The sequence below is a fragment of the Entelurus aequoreus genome, linkage group LG14 (genome assembly GCF_033978785.1).
Source record: "Entelurus aequoreus isolate RoL-2023_Sb linkage group LG14, RoL_Eaeq_v1.1, whole genome shotgun sequence".
NCBI lineage: Eukaryota > Metazoa > Chordata > Actinopteri > Syngnathiformes > Syngnathidae > Entelurus > Entelurus aequoreus.
In genome coordinates, this window is record NC_084744.1 from 25,192,556 (window position 1) to 25,199,733 (window position 7,178).

Here is a 7,178-nt window from a genome sequence, read left to right on the forward strand (position 1 = left end):
TTTTTTACTATTTTATAATACTTTATTTATTTCAAAATCCTGAAAATGTACAATTATTTTTTTGTTAGGTTACAGTAAGTGCTTCGTTTAAAAATATCAACATTTAAAAAATAAATTATGTGATGGGAGTTAGTGGCGCCCCCGTGCGTCATTCATTACAATGACAGAAGCATACAAGTGGTTGAAATTGTGGCGATACACCTCGTTCATTTTCATATTTTTGTTCCCTTTTACTCCGAGGTAAGATATTATTTTTTATACATCCATCCATCTATCCATCCATCTTCTTCCACTTATCCAAGGTCGGGTCGCGGGGGCAGCAGCTTAAAGTTAAACGTTAAAAGTTAAAGAACCAATGATTGTCACACAAACACTAGGTGTGGCGAAATTATTCTCTGCATTTGACCCATCACCCTTGATCACCTTCCTGGGAAGCCCAGACTTCCCTCTCCCCAGCCACTTCATCCAGCCTGGGAACACCTCGGGATCCCCCGGGTGTTCCCGGGGAATCCCGAGGCGTTCACAGGCCAGCCGGGAGACATAGTCTTCCCAACGTGTCCTGGGTCTTCCCCGTGGCCTCCTACCGGTCGGACGTGCCCTAAACACCTCCCTAGGGAGGCGTTCGGGTGGCATCCTGACCAGATGCCCGAACCACCTCATCTGGCTCCTCTGGATGTGGAGGAGCAGCGGCTTTACTTTGAGCTCCTCCCGGATGACAGAGCTTCTCACCCTTTCTCTAAGGGAGAGCCCCGCCACCCGGCGGAGGAAACTCATTTCGGCCGCTTGTACCCGTGATCTTGTCCTTTCGGTCATAACTCAAAGCTCATGACCATAGGTGAGGATGGGAACGTAGATCGACCGGTAAATTGAGAGCTTTGCCTTCCGCCTCAGCTCCTTCTTCCCCACAAGGGTTCGATACAGCGTCCGCATTACTGAAGACGCCGCACCGATCTGCCTGTCGATCTCACGTTCCACTCTTCCCTCACTCGTGAACAAGACTCCGAGGTACTTGAACCCCTCCACTTGGGGCAGGGTCTCCTCCGCAACCCGGAGATGGCACTCCACCCTTTTCCGGGCGAGAACCATGGACTCGGACTTGGAGGTGCTGATTCTCATCCCAGTCGCTTCACACTCAGCTGCGAACCGATCCAGTGAGAGCTGAAGATCCTGACCAGATGAAGCCATCAGGACCACATCATCTGCAAAAAACAGAAACCTAATCCTGCAGCCACCAAACCGGATCCCCTCAACGCCTTGACTGCGCCTAGAAATTCTGTCCATAAAAGTTATGAACAGAATCTGTGACAAAGGGCAGCCTTGGCGGAGTGCAACCCTCACTGGAAACGTGTCCGACTTACTGCCGGCAATGCGGACAAAGCTCTGACACTGATTATACAGGGAGCGGACCGCCACAATCAGACAGTCTGATACCCCATACTCTCTGAGCACTCCCCACAGGACTTCCCAAGGGACACGGTCGAATGCCTTCTCCAAGTCCACAAAGCACATGTAGACTGGTTGGGCAATCTCCCATGCACCCTCAAGGACCCTGCCGAGAGTATAGAGCTGGTCCACAGTTCCACGACCAGGACGAAAACCACACTGTTCCTCCTGAATCCGAGGTTCGACTATCCGGCATAGCCTCCTCTCCAGTACACCTGAATAGACCTTACTGGGAAGGCTGAGGAGTGTGATCCCACGATAGTTAGAACACACCCTCCGGTTCCCCTTCTTAAAGAGAAGAATCACCACCCCGGTCTGCCAATCCAGAGGTACCGCCCCCGATGTCCATGCGATGCTGCAGAGTCTTTTCAACCAAGACAGCATCCAGAGCCTTAAGGAACTCCGGGCGGATCTCATCTACCCCCGGGGCCTTGCCACCGAGGAGCTTTTTAACTACCTCAGCAATCTCAGCCCCAAAAATGGGAGATCCCACCACAGATTCCCCAGGCACTGCTTCCTCATAGGAAGACGTGTTGGTGGGATTGAGGAGGTCTTGTAAGTATTCCCTCCACCGATCCACAACATCCGCAGTCGAGGTCAACAGAACACCATCCTCACCATACACGGTGTTGATAGTGCACTGCTTCCCCTTTCTGAGGCAGCGGATGGTAGTCCAGAATCGCTACGAAGCCGTCCGTAGGTCGTTTTCCATGGCTTCCCTGAACTCCTCCCATGTCCGAGTTTTTGCCTCCGCGACCGCTGAAGCCGCACGCCGCTTGGCCTGTCGGTACCTCTCTACTGCCTTAGGAGTCCTCTGAGCCAAAAGAACCCGATAGGACTCCTTCTTCAGCTTAACGGCATCCCTCACCGCCAGTGTCCACCAACGGGTTCTAGGCTTACCGCCACGACAGGCACCAACTACCTTGCGGCCACCGCTCCAATCAGCCGCCTCGACAATAAAGGTGCGGAACATGGTCCACTCGGACTCAATGTCCAGCACCTCCCTCGTGACATGTTCAAAGTTCTTTCCAGAGGTGGGAATTTAAACTCTCTCTGACAGGAGACTCTGCCAGACGTTCCCAGCAAACCCTCACAATGCGTTAATTTTTTATACATACATTACTAAAACATACAAGTATTTCATTAAGATGGCGCCACTGTAGTGGCTGCTGGTGGCAGGAGCTCTGTGCTCTTGTGTCATCCTTTTGTGTTCCTGGTGTTCCCCTCTTGTTTTCATTTGGGTTTTTTTGCCTTTTGGTTGGGGACCCTTTGGGACTGTGTGACAAGGGGTGGCACTTTCGTGACTTCTGCGGTGCTTTTTTGTGAACTTCTGGATCTGCCTCCCAGGAGCCTTTTGGCCATGGAGACCAGCTGCTGGGTCTCTGCCACACCAGAGTCTATTTGGAGAGACTGGAGAAGATGCGGAGTTGGCGCTTAGCACCGGGACGGACAACCTTCACAGGTTCTTGGCTGAATGAGCAGGTATCGGACACCTCGGTCTCCTTGGACGCATCCTTGCTCATCCATGCGGACTGGACACTGGCCGAGAGTTGGTGGGCGGCTCTCTTGGTTGCTTTGTTGGGTCTGCTCCTGTCTCTGGCCATGCTCCTCCCATCCCAACAGATGATGGCCTGGAACACCGCAGAGACCACTACAGTGTATATGGGTGTTGAAATTATGTTTTTGTTTGGTTGCTTGTCTATGCAGGGTGCAATCGAGTGTGCGCAATATATATTATTGGTGAATTATTCTTTGTTGTTTTTGTTGTTTTACTTTTATTTTTGTAGCAGTATGTAGAAATGGCACTGCTGGAGTGGTAGCTGGTTGCATCAGCTCTGCTCTTTTAATGTCCTTTGTGTTCTTTGATGTTTCCCCCTTACACACATGTTTATGTGTGCTATGGCTATTAGTTTTTTTTTCTTTCTTCCCTAGGTCTCAGTCAGGACCACCTCTCCAGGGGCCCAGGCTTAGACTGAATATTGTTTTCATTTTATTTTGATAACTACATCTGGCTGTCAGATAAATCTTAGCTGACATTGCTTAACACCATAAGTAATGAATAATTCCGCTGGTAATCACAGTGTTAAAAATAACGTTCAAAATATAAAACATTCTCATGCATTTTAATCCATCCATCCGTTTTCTACCGCACCTGTTCAAGAAGTCACATTAATGGTAAGAAGTATTTTATTTATTTTTGGTTTGCTTCAGAATAACAATGTTATTAAAAAGAACAAGAGACTCTTATACTCTAAAAATGTTGGTCTTATTTAAAAATGCACATATTTAGTTGTATTCAGTGTTAAAGAATATTATATGGCTCTCACGGAAATACATTTTAAAATATTTGGCTTTCATGGCTCTCTCTGTCAAGGCCCGAGCGCACCGCAGTGCACATTCATGTGTGCGCTGCGCTGGGCGCACCTCCAAGAGCGCGCCAGGCGCGCACCAGTCCGGCTGCAGCAAGCAGCTGCAATCAATCGTCAGGGGGAACTGTCACACTGATGAAGAGATTAATGGCATTTAGAAACGGAAAAAAGCCGGAGAGCAAATCTGTGCTTGTGCAGTTTGTCGAGGAAGTCCTCCCGGAAAGAATCATTGTAGGGTTTTTAAGCTTCTACGTTAGAAGCTGGAAGAGGAAATTAGAAAAGGACAAATAAATAAATAAAGTATAATTGCAGTATTTTTTTACATAGAGAAAGCGTATGATATGTTGTGGAAACAGGGGCTACTGATAAAATTAAATAAAATTGGGATTAGAGGGAAAATCTATAGATGGATAAAAGACTTCCTAACAAGTAGAAACATGTTTGTAAAAATAGAGAATGAATATAGTAGAGAATATGAAGTGGAAAATGGGACCCTGCAAGGGAGTATAATAAGTCCAGTATTATTTTCAATAATGATAAATGAAGTGTTTAGGGAAGTGGAAGGGTTAGTGGAGGTGGCACTGTTTGTGATGTTTGAGTGATGTGGAAGAGAGAGTAGAAATACACGTCATAGAGAAAAGAAGATTCAAAAAGTGGTAAATAATGTTCAAGAATGGGGAACAGCTTGGGGTTTAAGATTCTCTGTTGGAAAGACTAAAGTCATGAATTTTACAAAAAGGAAAGTTCAAAACAAGCTCCAAGTTAAGCTCTATGGAGAAAATATAGAAGAAGTACAAGTATTCAAATATTTGGGAATATGATTTGATGAATATATTAACTGGTCAACCCACATCAGCAAAATAGTGGAGAAAAGTAAAAAGGTGTTAAATATAATGAGGGCTTTGATGGGTAAAGATTGGGGGGCTGATAGGCAGACATTGAAAGCAATATATATCACTTTAATTACATCTGTTATTGATTATGGATGCATCATTTATCAATCTGCTTCAAAAACATTACTTGGGAAAATAGACAGGATCCAATCACAGGCACTAAGGTTATGTTGTGAAACTACTAAATCAACCCCAGTGGCAGCATTACAAGTAGAAATGAATGAAAAACCTTTAGACATGAGGAGAGATCAACTGTCAGCAGTTTATTGTGCAAACTTAAAAGGGTCCAAGCAAGGACATCCAACTCACCACGTGTTACTAAAGTGCTAAGAAAAAGAGAAGAAAAAAATGAATAGTTTGGGGTGGATAATAGGAGACATATGTGAAAAAGCTCAAATTGACAATATTAAAGTTAGCCCTACAGTACCAATCCCTGCAATACCACCGTGGATGTATGACAACCCAAAGGTAAACATGCAATTATTAAAGAATGTAAATTTAAATAGTTAAAAGGTAGAACAATGGATTGAGGAAACATTTTTAGACAACATCATAATATATACAGATGCATCAAAAACTATAAATAATAAGGTAGGAGCTGCAGCAGTTATCCCACAAGGAAACATAGCATTAATTAAATAAAAGAATCAGTGATAAGTTATCTGTTTTTATGGGGGAATTGGTTGCAATTTATATGGCAGTTCATTGGATAGAGGAAAATAAAGCAAGGAAAGCAGTCATGTGCTCGGACTCCAGAAGTGCATTATGAGCATAAAAAACATAGCATCAGAAACAAGACAAGATTTAGTTTATGAAATAGTTCAGGCAATCTGCAGAATAAATAAAGCAGGAAGTGTGGTAACATTTCTCTGGGTTCCTGCTCATGTTATTATTATTATTATTATTATTAGCCTTTATTTAACCAGGTAAAATCCAATTGAGATCAAAGATCTCTTTTCCAGGGGAGACCTGGCCAAGAGGGCAGCAGCAAGGTTACATTAAAAACAGTAAACAAATACATAAAACATCACATTTACGACATTAAAACTTGCTCACATAACACATGTGCATACAGACAAGGTAGACTGCAGTCCTTTCACAGAAGCTTTAAACTCATTCAACGTAACAAGGGTTTGAAGTTTAATATTCGATTGTAGGTTATTCCAAGCCTTCGCTGCTGAAAACCTAAATGCTTTCTTGCCCAGTTCAGTTCTTACTTTGGGGACGACAAATTGCAGAACATTCATTGAACGAAGATTGTGACTTCCTTGTTTCTTTGTTAAAAGACAAGACAGATAAGATGGAGTGATACCCAGAATGGTTTTGTAGATGAAAACATACCAATGATTGAGGCGTCGAGCACATAAAGATGTCCAGTTAACCATTGAGTATAATACGCAATGGTGAGTAAGGGGAGCGCAGTTGGTGATAAATCTCAGTGCACCGTGGTACACACTATCCAGCTTGTGGAGACAACCAGCAGTAGCATTCATGTACAACACATCTCCATAGTCAATAACAGGTAAGAAGGTTTTTCCACCAATTTCTGTTTCACAGTAAAAGAAAAGCAAGACTTGTAGGAGTTGAGGGGAATTAATTAGCTGATAGATATGCAAAACAAGCAAGCACTAAAACAGAAGTAAACATGGAGATTAAGCACAGTAAAGAAGAAGTGAAGAACATCATTAAGATAGAACACAATAAAAAAGTGGCAAGATAATTGAAATAAGGAAAGAAAAGGTAGAGACTATTACAAAGTCCAGAGGAGAGCATGTGTAATGAGAGGAGGAATAGAAATAGGAAGGAAGAAGACATTATTACTAGAATGAGATTAGGACATACTTATCTAAATAGTTCATTGACATTGATAGGAAACATAATACAGGACTGTGTGACTGTTGTCATCAGATAGAAAATGTAGGACATGTTTTAATACATTGTAGGAAATACAATAGAGAAAGGGAAATACTGGGAAATAAGTTAGCGAAAGAGAAGGTTAGGTTAGTAGTGGAAGATATTTTAGGATTGCATTCAGAACACATAGGTTATAAAACATTATATACATATTTAAAAAACACTGGGTTAAATAAAAGAATATAGAGTAGGGATCCACCTCGGTCCACACTCCATTTCAGTAGGTGGCCGTAATGCACACCACAAGGTTGCTTGTCAACCGCCATTAAACAAAAGAAGAAGAAGAAGAAGAAGAAGAAGAAGAGCAGTACTATAGACATCTTATAAGTAGACACAGCATTGGCTGCTGTGACGGGAGAAATTGGGCCGCCATCTTGAAGTGGTGAAGAGGAGCCGGCGAGCAGCCTAAACTGACAGTTGACAGGTAGAAAACAAAGATAGTGTTCAACGTTTTCCTGCTCAAATGAGCGGACTGTTGAAAATAGTTATCGGGGGATTACTTTTCACAAGTAAGATTTAACATTAACGTACTATTGGTTGTATTTTGTGAAAATAATAT